This window comes from Callorhinus ursinus, unplaced genomic scaffold, assembly GCF_003265705.2.
Source record: "Callorhinus ursinus isolate GAN/ISIS: 27379988/994484 unplaced genomic scaffold, GSC_fseal_2.0 scaffold23, whole genome shotgun sequence".
NCBI classification, from domain to species: domain Eukaryota; kingdom Metazoa; phylum Chordata; class Mammalia; order Carnivora; family Otariidae; genus Callorhinus; species Callorhinus ursinus.
Window position 1 is genome coordinate 20,093,637 of NW_027397085.1, and position 15,931 is coordinate 20,109,567.

At 38.6% G+C, this 15,931-nt stretch overlaps 1 protein-coding gene across 3 annotated transcripts in view; it reads left to right on the forward strand.

The window, feature by feature from the left end:
- PLPP1 (phospholipid phosphatase 1) overlaps window positions 1-15,931 on the forward strand; it is a 107,327-nt gene that overhangs the window by 3,449 nt on the left and 87,947 nt on the right. The gene's annotated exons all lie outside the window — the stretch shown is intronic.

Here is a 15,931-nt window from a genome sequence, read left to right on the forward strand (position 1 = left end):
TCATACAGTGTATCCATTTTAATATGATGATGTTACATGATTGTGTTACATGACTACTTTAAAATTTTATGGAGTGTGATGTCTGTTGAAGTGATCATTAAACGTGTGTGTGTGTATATGTACATTTGTACCCCTTGGTCATCTTTATCACTGTAAAACATGACTTCCTCCATGTGATAATACCCAAATGATTAGTTCCTTCAGTGGATGTGGTAAGTTCTTGGAAAAAGAGTCAGAATTTTGAGAGATGGTATATATTTGAAATGGAGCATAGTCTTGACATCTTTCTCTGGCTCTTTTGATGATGAGTTCTATCATTGTAGAAAAGGTGGGCTATAAGCATCTGAGCACACAAGAAAAGTTGTTCTATAGGGAATGATAGCAGGCTGTTGTGAAAGGAGCAGTGTTTTTGCCCAGTGTGTTAAATGGTGTCCTGAATAAAACTTACTAGTGTTTAATTACTGAGAGTCATTCCAGATTTTATCCACAATGGCATAAGGCTGCCAGTTCGTGGACACCGAGTCCACTGTTTGATTCAGTGCACATGGATTGAAGGCTGATTCTGCCAGGTCCATGTTAGGTGCTAGGGCTACAAAGATGAGTAAGGCAATCCTTGGCCTAAAGGAGATCAGGGTCTAATGAAGAACAAACAAACATGTTATCTTACATCATGATAAGCGTAATAATGGAGGTATGGAATAAGTGCCCTTTGTGTACAGAGAAGGGAGTTGTCTTAGACCTGATCCATTATAAATAAATGGTTTGTTTATCCTTAGTGATGCAGAAGTGACAAAAGTTTCTTGGAATATTTCTTTTTTTTTTTTTAAAGTTTTATTTATTTATTTGAGAGAGAGAATGAGAGACAGAGAGTACAAGAGGGAAGAGGGTCAGAGGGAGAAGCAGACTCCCTGGCGAGCAGGGAGCCCGATGCGGGACTCGATCCTGGGACTCCAGGATCATGACCTGAGCCGAAGGCAGTCGCTTAACCAACTGAGCCACCCAGGCGCCCCTCTTGGAATATTTCTTAGAATCTTTTTTTTTCCTCCCCAACTTGATGCAAGGCAGTAGGGACCAAGTAAGTTTATGACTTTTTTGTAGACCAACCTATGGTGTTTAGAAGGTGTAACTGGCAAAAACTTTTTATGTGCTTGTGTTTTGCTGTGTGGCAGTCATTTAAAATACCTTTTTGGCCTTCATATTCTCCTTTTGCCCCTCCAGCTTTGTTCTCCACCTTGCTCTGTGCTCTGGGAAGCAGGCAAATTATATGGGCTCTATCAACTGACCTCTTGTTTTATGGTTTCTGTTTGGCTTTGGCTAGTGGTATATCAGTAGGAGGCCTGGAAGAGCCAGTTCTCTCCTGTGGGATTTGGGTTGCTAGGGCTGTTCTGTGGTTTGTGAGTAGGTCACAGCTTCTCTTCAATGGCCCTCTCTGCCAGCCAGCTCGTTACAGATCTTTCTGGCTTCTGGTAACCCCTTAGTTGCCCCTTTAGGCCTAATGATGATAATGGCCTCCTGATGTTGGTAGCTTGGGAGTATTCCACCATCCTTTGCTACTTTCCCTAAATCCTGCCTATACTTACAAAGATGGTTCCTTCATTAAATTCTCTTGAATACCTTTTTGACTGTTTTTGTGGTTTGTTTGTTTTTGGTTGGAACCCTACTAATGACATTCATACGTGTCCAGAACAGATTTGAGGTAGCTTCCCTTTCTGCACTTAACACCATTTACAGCTGCTCTTTATAGCAGGTGCAAACAGAAGCTCATGGACTCCAATGTTGGCTTTCTTAGAAGAGAGGTTGGTCATAGTTTCCTTAGCAAGCTCCAAATGTGGTATCACCATTATGCCAAATCAGAGTCAATAGATTAAGAATAAAATCTGGCAGCAAAAAACTGGCAACCAATAGTAGGTGTTTGTAGAATCCCTGTTACTTGTTCTTCCTCGTTACTTATCTCAAATACTGATACCGTATGTTGTTGCCATGATACTGACATCATTCTACCCCTTAAGTATTACCCCTGAGGAGTGGTCCCTTTCCTGTCTCTCAGTTTGGGCCTGTTTCTCAAGGAAGAAACAATCAAGTATTCAGTGAAAGATTCTCACTTGCTAAGTAGTCTGCAGCAGTTTGTGCCTTCCCTTTTTTCCTAACGTTTATCTGTTCATTCATTATTGAACATGTATTTGTTTAATATCTGGTAGATGCTTGGCATTGTGTTGGATGCTGAAGATAAAAATAAGTAAATCAATACATAAATTGGACATAATGCTTATCCTGATTGCTAGCCATTTCAACCTCCATTAACTTTTATTAAGCAAACTTCTTTTGCTTCTGATGAAAGTTTACTGTGTTTGTTTCTCTTTTTTATATAACTTTTCTCTTTCCTCCAAGCCACAGTGAGAGGGAAGCGATCTCAGAAAATGAACAAAAATGTGTTAAGCTGGCAGATCCTTGGGTTAGACTGGGGTCCTGTTGCAGGCTTTTTCTACCTTTAAATGGCCAGTTTTGAATAAAAGCAGAGGCTTGGAAGAAAATGCTACTGTTTGGCTCCAGCTGGCTTTGTACACTTGAGTTTTAACTTAAACTTACCTTGCTTGGAATAAAGTATGGAAATGTTCAGAGAATGTTCTCTATAGATTTTACGAAATGTAAATTCTTCCTTTATATTCACTTTGAATTACATCCTCTTGGAACCTCATGGACATGCTGTGGATCTTGATTAATCTTTTTCTTGTTTAATAATTTTTGGTTGAGCTCTACCAAAGTTTTCTATCTGCTCAGCTTGGGGAGTTATTCTGATTCTTGTGGATAAGAAATTGAAGTTTAAATTGTTATTATTGATCCTACTAAAAGAAGTTGGAAGAAAGCCACTAAACTCTCAGATTTTAAATAAGCCAGTTAAAATGTAGCTTACACTTAATGGAAAGGAATTTGGAATGTTAATTGTCCACTTCCTCCTAATTTAGGTGACTTAATTCAGCATTTGGTTTAGAAATACACAATCCGTGTACTAAGCTAGTTAGGGATTATATAGACACGTTTTGTCTCTCTTACTGTCTTTTTAGAAAGCACTCACCATTCAGATAGTATGAACAGGGGTTACAAGTAGCTTTCTTCTTCCAGCCTTCTTATTTATTTTTCCTTTTTACAATTTTTTTCCTTCTCTCTTCTCTTCCTCCTGCTTTTATTCTTCCCTTCAACCTTCTTGCTGTCTAGGTTTAAAACCCAGATGGCTTAAACATAGTTGTTTTGTTTTGTTTTCTGAAACTAGCCTAATGGGAGTTTGGGAATGATTTGTTCTTTATAAACTATAAGCTTTTCTTTTTCTTTAAAATAATAGGTGACATAGTCTAGTGATGGACTCTTGATCTAAATTGCTTAGGTTCACATTTCACTCCCTCTCTTTACTAGCTCTGTGACCTTGGGCAATTTTCTTCTTTGTGCCTCTTTTCCTAATAAAAGTACCTACTTCATATGGTTGTTGTGAGGCTTAAGTGAGTCAGTATGTAAAGAGCTTAGAGCAGTGCCTTGAACTTAATGTACATATGTTTGTCAAATAAAATTAATCCTTTCTAATCCTACCAACTGTAACACAATTTTAGTAGAAATAACATCAACTAGTTTTGTGTTAGGTACAAAAGCACTCACAAACTTTGCAATGTTTCCCATGAATACTCATGGAATGTCTTTGAAGCTTATAGACCATCTTGAAATAGTAGTGGTGTATCAGTCATGTGTAAAAACCACATTATATGATCTCCAAGTAGTGGTAATCCCAGCAGTGGAGGAAATTGATCTGGGTAGGTCTGTGTTAGAGAGTAATTAAACAAATGGAAAAAACTTGATACATTCATAAATCCTGAATTTCAGCTTAATCAAGAAAATGGAGCTAGCTGTACTCTATGTCATCCTCACGATTTTTATTGCCCAGGCCATGGGAATGGTCACTCCTTGTATAAAAAGTGGACTTCATTTAAAAAAATTTTTTTGAATGACCTTAATTGTACATCCTCATTTGTGTAAATTCTATTATTTGAATTCTCTGCAATTAAGTGGACTGCAAAGAAAAAACTTGTGTAACACTTCTCCATACCCTCTTTTCCCTCTACTCTTGCTTTTTTCAACCAGATATTTATTTCGATGTATCTTAATTTGAAATTGTTTTTTTGGGGGGGGTGTGTGTGTCCAGTGCTAGATTTTATAAATATTTGACTTTGAATTATCTTTATTTATTGAGCACGCATTATGTGTTTAATACAATGTTAGGAGCTTTAAATATCACTGTGTAAAAGATAATGTCTTTAATCTTTAAGATAATTACAGATTTGGTAAATGCCACAAAAAAATTAAAACAAGGTTAGAAGAGAGTGAGATGGTGGAGGATGGCATTCTCAAGGAAGGCTTCTCTGAGGAGTGGGTATTTGAATTGGCCGTGGAGGAATTGGAAGAAGTTGATTCTAGGTTTAGGAAAGAGCAGGTGTTGAGGGCCAAACAGCAAAGAGGATTTTGTAATAGGAATTGTAACATTTGTAACAGTGTGACTGGAATATAGTATGCATCCCTGGCATTCTTAATAGTGAATTTCTTGAATTCTATTTCTTATTTCTTATATTGAATTCTTATTTCTAAATGTCAAAGTCGATAATAATAACTGACAGTTGTTTAGTGCTTACTAGGCCCAGTGTGGCCTGTAAAGTATCTTGTTTGTTTGTTTTTTTTAAAGATTTTATTTATTTATTTGACAGAGACACAGCGAGAGAGGGAACACAAGCAGGGGGAGTGGGAGAGGGAGAAGCAGGCTTCCTGCTGAGCGGGGAGCTGGATGTGGGGGTCGATCCCAGGACCCTGAGATCATGACCTGAGCTGAAGGCAGATGCTTAACTACTGAGCCACCCAGGAGCCCTGGCCTGTAAAGTCTCTTAACAACTTGATCAGGGAGGGTAGCTTGGTCATCTCCATTCTGTAGGTCATGGAACTGAGGGCTAGAGTAATTGAGAAACTCTCCCAATGGAACCCAGCTAAGAAGTGGTATAGTCAGGAATTGGGAAATGCATTTTTTTTTAAAGATTTTATTTATTTATTTGAGAGAGAGAATGAGAGATAGAAAGCACAAGAGGGAAGAGGGTCAGAGGGAGAAGCAGACTCCCTGCTGAGCAGGAAGCCCGATGTGGGACTCGATCCCGGGACTCCAGAATCATGACCTGAGCCGAAGGCCGTCGCTTAACCAACTGAGCCACCCAGGCACCCCTGGGAAATGCATTTTTAAGGATTATAAATTTTGAATGTGGATTCACTGGTCCAGATTTAGGAAAGGTGCCAATAAATGGAGAGGTTGAGGAAGGAGGGGTTAGGGGATTAGCTGACTCTAAAAACGATCATTATTTTTAGGTAGCCTAATTGTTTTATAACTATCTGAATTCTGTATGATGTGACTTCAGAGTCTATTTCTACTTATGATATTTTGAGCATGTGCCTGTTGTCCAAAGGAGGCAATTTAATTTTTCATAACTCAAACTCCTAATTACTGCTAAGAGTTTGCCAGGAGAGTATATCATACTGGAAGATGTAACTAATTTGCCCTGTTTGGTAACATACCCACAGATTTTTTTTTCAGATAGCATTGTCATGGGCATTTCTATACAGGAAAGGAAGAGTAGTTCTCAGTTGTCATTGCTTAGAAATGTTTCCTGAGTCTTTTTCAGGGTGGGGTGCCTAGGAAAATGACATATAGGAAATGTGTACTGGATGAGCTCTTGAGTTAATTGGCAGCTTGTTAAGCCAGGTTCTGCCTTGCCTTTTGGTACATTTACATCAGCACTAAGAGAGATGGGTTGGCTGCTTAGGTGCGCTAGGGGTAAATGAGGAAAAGCGAAGAAAACCATTATTCACTGAATCCCTAAATGAGCCTTTGCTAAATGTCTTACATAAACTCATGCAATCATCACAAAACTCTGAGGTGTTAGCTTCATTTTATGTCATAGCACTGGAAAACAAAAATGGGTAGAAAAATAAAACAAAAGCCAAGTATCTCAAATAGCTCTTGCTTACTGTGGAAGACAGACTCATAAGAAACAGTGACAATACTGTATGGTAAGTTGAGTGCTGATAGGTCGCAGCTTTGAAGTTACTAAGAGTGAGTGAGACAGGGTCTCCATCCTGGAAGAGGTACACAGAGCCTTGTAAATGGAGATCGGTAGGTATTTTAATGAAGTCTATATATTTCAAAATGATTTCTCCTGAGATGATTGCTTTTACTTTCCAGCAGAGATAACATAGCTTTGGGAATATTACTTTTAGTTAGTGCTAAATTCTGTAAATAATCCTGTAGACAGTTTAGGCCCCATCTGTATTACTGGGTGAAGACACAGGAGGAAGGTGCTTAGAAAGTGTGTGGCACATGGTAAGCATTCAAATATTTGCAACATGAATATATAGGCAGTGTATTTGAGTCAGCCGCTCCTCCGGGGTTTGAGTTTTAGCTCCATCTATTACTAACTCTATGATGTTGGGCAGGTGGCTTCAACTCTGTGAGTTTCGTCATCTAATGAGGAAAAAGATGTTAATAGTGCATTCCTCATATTGCTGTGAAATTAGATGAGATAATGTATGAGACAATGTATGTGAAGTGTTTAGCATAGTGAAGTGTTTTGTATAGTCCTGGCCTGTGCTGTTGTTATCATTATTAAATTAATAAACCAATTTGATACCACTGACACAGTTTGTTATTCAAATTTGATGTCACATGGTAGTGACTTTTCTATTGGAACATTATTTAGTGTAGTTCTAGTTTCAGCTTAAAGAGCATTGAGATAGGAATCTGGTTCGTATTTCATTTTTTAGTGCCCAGATCATTTTGGGAAATGTTTCAATTCTAACTTATGTCTTGGATCAGATACCTCAGTAAGATCTTCTGATTTTACTTTTAGGTGAACAATATTCCCACAGCTCATAGGCAAGGTACCCGAATGAATGTTTGTGGATGGAGAGAAAATAGTAAAATAGAAATGGGTGTGTGAGCTAGTAATGGCATGGTTTGGATAGTGGTAATGTCTCTTAGTTCTCAGTTCCTAAAACATGAAGGTTTTACGTCTTAAATATAAACTGGTCAAGAGCTAACTTGTAGTTCAAGTTGAAGGAGCTAAACATAACCTGTTCTCATCATAACTTTTTTTGATCAGTAGGAAGTTATCCTTTCTTCTTTCCGTAGAGTTTAAGAAGCAGATGTATATAGTGGTCACACCCATCTGCAGTGTTCTGGGATAGCCCAATTTTAGCTAATAGCCTTCTGCTTAAAGGCAGTTTGTTAAATGTATGACTAAGTGTAATTAAAAGTCATAGTTTTATGGTATTAACTTTAAAACTATTATTAAAAAACATAATTTTTCAAGCGACATCCCAATTTAATTTGCAAAATATACCTAACATAGTTATGCAGTGTAACAGAAGCAAGTGACATTTATATTACTTTCTTTTTCAAATGGCATAGATAAGAGAAAGGAATTTCCAAATATGTATTGTTTCTGACCCAGTGGTCGAGTTGACGAAAAGGTTTTTTAAATTGTGATGTTATCAAAACTTGTTAGGCAGGTTATGGGTAATATTCAACTTTATAGCTAGTGTTGGATATCTACATCAATACTAACTTTATGTACCACAATATGAGTGAGATTCTAAGTGCTGCCATTGGAGATAGCCTAATTATGAACCAAATATAATAACAGGTAAATTACCTTTATGGAGATGTTTTTGCATTGACTTTCCCCCTTGCTTAGGATTTGATGTCATGGAGATTTTCCAGTGAGTGCAATTTTTTTATGTAACTATTTAAACAGTTCAAAGTATGCTCTAGTAGTGAAAGCAGTTGGCTTGGAAGTCAAATTCTGTTCTTGCTTCTGCTACTCTCAATGATCACATGGGCAGGATCTCATGGGCTGCTTCATTTATTCATGTGTAATTTATAATGAGAAAAATAACTGCATATATCTCAGGATTGTAGTGGTAAGCAAACTTTGCTTATCAAGAAGAGTCAGTTGCTGCAGAATATATTACAGCAGTTGACACCAGTGGACTCCCAAGGAAGTCCAAGAAGGAAGAGAGAGCACATAGTATTCAAAGGGATGTTTTGAGCAACTGGAACAGACGTATAGGCGATCAATTATAAGTCTAGTCTGGCCAAGAATGGTGTGAATGTTGTCAGGAGGAAGTAGGAAAAAGCTGAAAAGTGTTTAGGTAGTAGTGATGGGTCCTGATACAAAGTAACAGGCCCCCTGCTTGAGTTTTCTCTTTTGCCATACTTAGGTATACAGTTTTATCAGTGACCAAGAGTCTCATGAAATCTTGAACTAGTTTGTTATTCCAGTATCAGTCATACTGTGAGAAATGGGGGCATGTGCTATCTTGAAAAGCCAATGCAAAGTATAGTTTCGTCAGACTGAAATTTCAGTGAAGGGAGATGTTCATTTTTTTAAAAAAAGATTAATGTTCACCTACCATTTAATTAAAAAGGGAAAGAAACCACAGTTTTAACTTAGTCTGCTGAATATCAGGAGATTATTTTATCAATAGCAGTTTGTCTTCAGTAAAGTCTGTCAAATTCTTTTGGCAAAGATCTGACACACCAAGGGAGTCTCTTCTAACCTTGTAATTTGCTTGTGCTATGTTCTATTCCATTGACCTGCTGAGTAATAAACAGGTGAGAGATATTCTTTGAAATAGAGTAATTATATTATCTGAGATTGTGTTTCTATTTTCCTCAGTACAGACTAGTTCATTAGCCAATTAGTGATTGGAATGGTGAGACCTCAATGTTACTGTGTACCTGTAGCTGTCTGACTGATTTATTACTATGTGGGCCATTGGGATATAGATTCCATTGAACAGTTAAGGATTTCATCTACTCTATAGCCATGGAAACTCAACACCAATTAAAAATAGAGCAGGATTAAAATTCCATGGCCAAAGTTGTAAGAAAATCTTGACAAAATTGAGTCCTATTTAAGAGCATATTTTTTGTTTGCTAATAACTTAAAACATACATTTAAAAGCACTGAGCTATTCAGTAGTCATTACTGAAAATTTAAACTCAAGTGAGCCTTTATAGCCTAAAGGCCCTGATGTGGGCTTTAGCTAAATAAATTACTTCTTTTTAAAATTTTTTTAAAATTTAATTTAAATTAGCCAACATTATAGTACATCATTAGTTGCAGATGTAGTGTTCAATGATTCATCAGTTGCATAGAACACCCAGTGCTCATCGTAAATAAATAAATTCTAAGAAAAAGGGAGGCAAAAAGGAGAGTGGGGAAAAGGAAAACAAAGGAAGTGAAGGAAGTAAATATTGCTGGATGGTCTGCTTTTGCCTTCTGAGAGGAGTTCAGAAGAGGATGAAGCTTCTTTGATAGAAAGGATGAGAGAAGTAATCATGAGGATGTGCTTCATAAAGACCCGAGATTGCTTGTTGCCCAGTAAAGAGATTGTCGTGGAGATTCTGATTTTTCATTTGGAAAAATTTAAGGGTCACATTTATAGTGATTTAAAATTACTGAAGTAAGGAACTTGTCCTGTAGATTGGTCAATTAATTCAACCTATGTCTAGGATTTACTAGGGAAAAAACGTCAGATTACTGAAAAAATGCTGTGTTACCCATATTTCCTGTCTTTGGACTTTTTATGATTAAGAATGAGCTATTGGAGTGGGGGACGCCGGGGTGGCTCAGTCAGTAAGCATCTGACTCTTGATCTCAGTTCTGGTCTTGATCTCAGGGTTGTGAGTTGAAGCCAAGCCCCGCTTTGGGCCCCACACTGGGCATGGAGCCTACTTTAAAAAAAAAAAAAATGAGGGGCGCCTGGGTGGCTCAGTCGTTAAGCGTCTGCCTTCGGCTCAGGTCATGGTCCCAGGGTCCTGGGATCAGGCCCCGCATCGGGCTCCCTGCTCGGCGGGAGGCCTGCTTCTCCCTCTCCCTCTCCTCTTGCTTGTGTTCCCTCTCTCGCTGTGTCTCTCTCGGTCAAATAAATAAAATCTTAAAAGAAAAAGAAATATTGAGGTGGGGGACAGCATAACTTGGTTGATATGTTGTAAGTTGAAGTTGTAGTAGAGGTAGAGGAGTTTGACATTTTGAACTGTCAGATATAACAAATAATGAAACCTTATGGTTTGTTTAATCAGGGGCTAGCCATAGGCATATTTCAGTGAGTTACCTAAATATAATTCAGGAGAAGGTGTTTATGTAATATGAGATACAGACATATTAATACTTACTATAATAAAGGGTGTCAATCATATATGTGTATCCATCTTATCTATGCAAAGTATTATTAGCCAAAATAAGAGGGAAACAGACTGTGTTCCATTTTAAAGAGGTTAGAATGCAGGATGAGTTTACCTTGGAGTTTCAACAGGACTTTATTTTAAAAAATTTGTGTTTTACCAAGATATGAAATAATTTCCATTTATTTTTACTAATGTATAAAAGTTTTTAGAGAATTCTTTTGTATTATGGGATGCATAAAAGTTAAGTGTGTGGACACTGGAAACATACAGGTCTGAGTTTGAATGCCAGTTCTTTCAGCTATAATTAGGATAAATCACCCATGTTCACAGCTTCAGTTTCTTTATCTGAAAAGGGCTGGGTCTTTATCTGCATATTCTCTTTGGCTTATGTACATTACATAGTAGGCATTTGTTTATTCCACAAGTATTTGTCTCACATATTGTGTACCACACTTTTTTTTTTAAGGTTTTATTTATTTCTTAGAGTGAGAGAGTGTGAGAGAGAGCACACAAGCAGGGATAGGGACAGGGAGAAACAGGCTCCCTGCTGAGCAGGCCCCCCCCCAACTCGGGGCTGGATCCCAGGACCCTGGGATCATGACCTGAGCTGAAAGCAGACACTTAACTGACTGAGCCACCCAGGCGCCTCTATGGGCCACACTCTTAAGCAGAGGAGATTCATAGAATCACACAAATAAATAGAAAAATGAACCAGTAAGTGCTATAAAGGAGAGATATGGGTATTATGAGGGCTTATAAAAAGAGTTTTGAATAGGAGAATGTGCGATAGCTTTATAAAATGATGACTTTGGCTATAGGATAGAATAATAGATGAATGAGGCCTGGAAAAGAATGGATTTAGGGAGATGAGTTAAAAGGCTGTTGAAATAGTCCAAGTGAGATGGTAGTGAGACTAAAGAGGTAATGGTGGAGATGGAGAAAGGTGGATGGATTTGAAGATTCTGGGAGGTAAAATGGAAAGGTTTTGGTGGCATACTGATGTGGGAAGTTGGAGATAGCAAGGATAGTTCTGAAGGTTCTGGCTTGTTTAATGGGTGGATGTTGATTGCTGCCAGTTACCGAGCTGTGGAGCACTAGGGAGAACCTGGCCTGAAGTAGGAAGAGGGCTCTGGAAAAGATAATGATTTTGGTTTTGTTTTACTTTTTTTTTTTTTTTAAGATTTTATTTAGGGGCGCCTGGGTGGCTCAGTTGGTTGGGCGACTGCCTTCGGCTCAGGTCATGATCCTGGAGTCCCGGGATGGAGTCCCGCATCAGGCTCCCTGTTCGGCAGGGAGTCTGCTTCTCCCTCTGACCCTCCTCCCTCTCGTGCTCTCTCTCTCTCTCAAATAAATAAATAAAATCTTTTATTTATTTATTTGAGAGAGAGAGAGAGACAAAGATAGCGACAGAGAGCATGAGCGAGAAGAGCGAGCGTGAGTGGGGAGGAGAGGGAGAGCAGCCTTTCCGCTGATCAGGGGGATCAAGCCCAGGTGCCCCGATTCTGGTTTATGTTTAAGGTGCCTTTGAGATTTTTGAAGAGAAGGTGTCAAGTCCTTGTTTGCATAAATGGGTCTAGAGCTCAGAGGAATGGTCTGACTTTTGGGAGGGAGTCACTGACATATTAATGGTAATTGAAGTTAAGAGAATTGGTGAAATCTCGAACAGGAGTTATAAAGCGAGGAGAGAAGGTTTAAGACGGCGCTTTGAGAAACCACCTTTCAAATTGTGGGAAGAAATGGAGAACACCAAGACTGAGAGGGAACATTAAAAACTGGGAGAATGTTTCTGGAAAGCCAAGTGAAGAGAGTGCCCCAAGGAAAGAGTGGTAACAATGTTCATATTCTCCTGAAAGGTCCAGTAAGATAAAGTCTGTAAAGTGTCCATTGGATTTAGTTACACAAAGGTCATTGATAATCTCATGTAAGAAAGCAATTTCCATACTGGAGTGGTCTGAAAAGTGGGTATTGGATGAAGAAATGGAAATTGTGGGTATTAGTAATTACTTTAAAATGTTGAGGGGACACCTGGGTGGCTCAGTCAGTTAAGCAGCTGCCTTCGGCTCAGGTCATGATCCAAGGGTCCTGGGGTTGAGCCCTGCATCGGGCTCCCTGCTCAGCGGGGAGCCTGCTTCTCCCTCTGTCCCTCCCCCTGCTTGTGCGCGCTCTCTCTCTTTCTCTCTCTCTGACAAATTAAAAAAGAAATTTAAAAAAAATGTTGGACTGAGAAAGGAGAGTATAGTAGAGAAGATTCCAAACACAGGCCAGAAGAATCATTTCTGAGAATGGGAGATCAGTTAGGGCTATCAGCTGATGCACTAATAGCCTAAAATAATAGGTTGTCATGGTTACCTATGATATGCCAGTTGGGGGAAGAATGATCTTGCCAGATATAGGAATACCTTTTATTTTTTAAAATAAATTCCCAAGTGTATGTGTGTGAGTGTGTGTGTGTGTGTGTGTGTGTTTTTCTTAAGATTTATTTGACAGAGAGATAGCGAGAGCAGGAACACAAGCAGGGGGAGTGGGCAGAGGGAGAAGCAGGCTTCCCGCTGAGCAGGGAGCCCCATGTGGGGCTCGATCCCAGGACCCTGGGATCATGATCCCAGCCGAAGACAGACGCTTAATGACTCAGCCACCCAGGCGCCTCCTGTGTGTTTTTTACACCCAATATGGTGCATTGAACTCATGACCCTGAGATCAAGAGTCACATTCTCTACCGACTGAGCCAGCGAGGCACCTCTAGGAATACCATTTTTATATCAATGGTACTGTATAGGAATAGTTGAACTCCTCTTTTTTTTTTTAAAGATTTTTTTAATTTATTTATTCATGAGAGACAGAGAGAGAGAGAGAGAGAGAGAGAGAGAGAGAGAGGGAAGCAGAAGGAGAAGGAGAAGCAGTCTCCCAAGGAGCAGGGAGCCCGATGCGGGACTCAGTCCCAGGACCCCGGGATCATGACCTGAGCTGAAGGCAGACGCTTAACCATCTGAGCCACCCAGGTGCCCGGAATAGTTGAACTCCTCTTAAAGAACCCTCTTTGGTGAGAACAATGGATTACTTCATACCCTTGTTTTCCAAATAACTGTTACCAAGTATGGTGGAGTTTGGGATGTGGAGCCCGGTAAACTTGGTTTCAAAATTCTGCTTTGCTATATATATTGATTTGGATCACACAGATGGTTATTTGAACTTCAATTTCTTCACTTGTGTGATGGAGAGAATATGGTCTACGTAATAGATTTGTTAGGAATAAATGAGAATCCTTATAAATAAAGCACCTGGTACTTAGTAAGCACTTAACAAACTAATGCCTGCCTGTCTTTTTTCTTGCTTCCCATGTAGCTGATACTCATTGTGTAGTTTCAGCATTGTATGTTTGCCCTTAGCCTTGAAGTAATAATTGGTGGGAATCCTTGCTTCTTCAGCTTATCTTCTGTATCAAATAACTTGAGTAGTACAAACATATATTTTTGGGAAAATGGATAGATATATGATTTGCTACTGCAGTAATCATAACCATTAAGAAAAGAATTTTACCAACTTTTTTGGCTTGTGTGCCTTTAAAAAAAATAGGTATGTGTGTGTGTGTTTAAACAAAGCTTACTAATTTAGATATGCTACTTTGGTGACTTCCTGCCAAAGTAAGCATTATTATGTTTTTCTTCTGGGACCCATCTTAGTATAACATTTAGTTTTTGGACCCTTGCCAGTTGGCATAATTTCAGACTAGACATGATGGATCCACCTAAATACTTCTAAGATTTATATTATACAATATATTTTTTATTGGGAGGGGCACATGAACTGTTAAATGCAGTTGAGGTTACAGGTCTGGAGTTTATTTAGTAGTTTACTTAAAATTTTTGATTTGTGGTTTTATTCTTGAGTTATTTCTTACTCATATTTTGAGCACTGAGATAACTAATTTTGTACCAGAATGGTGAAATCAAGTCATTCTGATTTCTTTTGTACAGCTTAAGTTACTAAAGCAATCTCCTGAAAGGTTTTTAAATCTGCCCCCAACCACCAGTATACACCACCTCTTAAGAGGCAGTTATGTATATGCTTTTCTAGAAGATGACTATCCCAGAAATTTTAAAAGGGTATCAGCTTGCCAGCTTTATTCAAGAATCAGTATAATAGTAAACACACAGTTGTTATTCTTCAGAATATAGGCCTTCCCACTGCGTGGGACAAGTTATCTCTTGACCAACTACTAATAAGAGAGACTTTGTTGGTTAAGTGAAGCTTGTGGATGGAATCGCTGAGACCGGAAGACTCATTATTCAGAGAGAGAAGTAACTTAACCAGGTGTTCTCATCTGGATACATGACGCTTTGTTTCAAAAGCTTAAATAATACCCAGATAGAACGCTATAGGTCGTAATTTCTTTAAAGACTAAATAAACTCTTCAAAGAGGAACCTCTTCAAAGAGGAATCTTTCCCTTGATTCACTATCCTGCATTGTTTTCTGAAATTTGTTGGCTATTGACAGGTCTTTGAAGAAAGCTGTCTCAAGTACATGTAGTTGATAATTTGAAATCTTCTTGTGTATGTGTTGATAGATTTTCCAAGTTAAAAAGTACTTTTTCACTAGAGGCGGTAGGCAGAGGAGAAAGATCAGGGAATAAGCACTGATGAAGCTCTCTTAATGTGCCAGGTGTTATGTTAGGCACATTACAAGGCTCTTAGTTTACAACTGTTCCGGAAGGTATATAAATAGTATTTTTTTGGCATTCACCATATGAGGAAATTGAGCTCAGATAGGTAAGTAATTTGCCCTTGCTCACTTAAATTTAGTAACTGGCAGAATGCCAGAAGTAAACTCAGTTAGGTGGAAAAGTCCCAACTCTATGCAGGACCTTACCCTGCCACATGAAAGGAAAGATTTCAGGAGTAGCTAAATAGAAACTAGAGTAGCAAGTAGATGTTAGGTGGAAGGTGGGGGTCATTGTGTAGAGTGTGGCAAGAGGTCTGGAACAGGTGTGGGGAATAGAGAAATGCGATATGAGGCTTAAGTGAAGAGTAAAATTCACGCTTTTGGCATACAGTTCTATGAATTTAGACAATTTATATTTTAGACTCATGTAACTACTACACAAGATACAGAATTGATCTATTACTCCAAATAAATTCTCTCCTGCTGCTCTTTTGTAGTTGACTCCTCCCATGTCCTGCATCTCTGACAACCACTGATTGGTTCTCTATCCTATAAAGTCATATAAATGAAATCATGCAGTATGTAGCCTTTTGAGTCTGGCTTCTTCACTTAGCATAATGCATTTCTAATTAGGCAGCCATTAATGATGTAAATGTTACTGTACAATTTTGCTATAGTTTTTGGCCTTGAACTCTCAAAATGTTTTTATCATCCCCAATTGCAGTTTCATGTAAACAGAATTTTTTTTGGCTGAGAAATGATTATAGTTACAGCTTCATATATTAAAGAAGCCCAAAACAGATACCTGATAAGTGCACAGAGGAGAAAGTAAAATAGAAGAAAATGAGCTGTCTCGCCCCACACCCTTTTACGTCAGCCATCTCCTTGCCTTTTGCACATAGAAATCTGCATGGAAAGTGTGCTACTGACTGTGACCTTTGCCATCTTGAAAAAGAAAGGGAACAGCTGTTACCATGAGAGGGTAGAAGGAATTAATGTTGTTC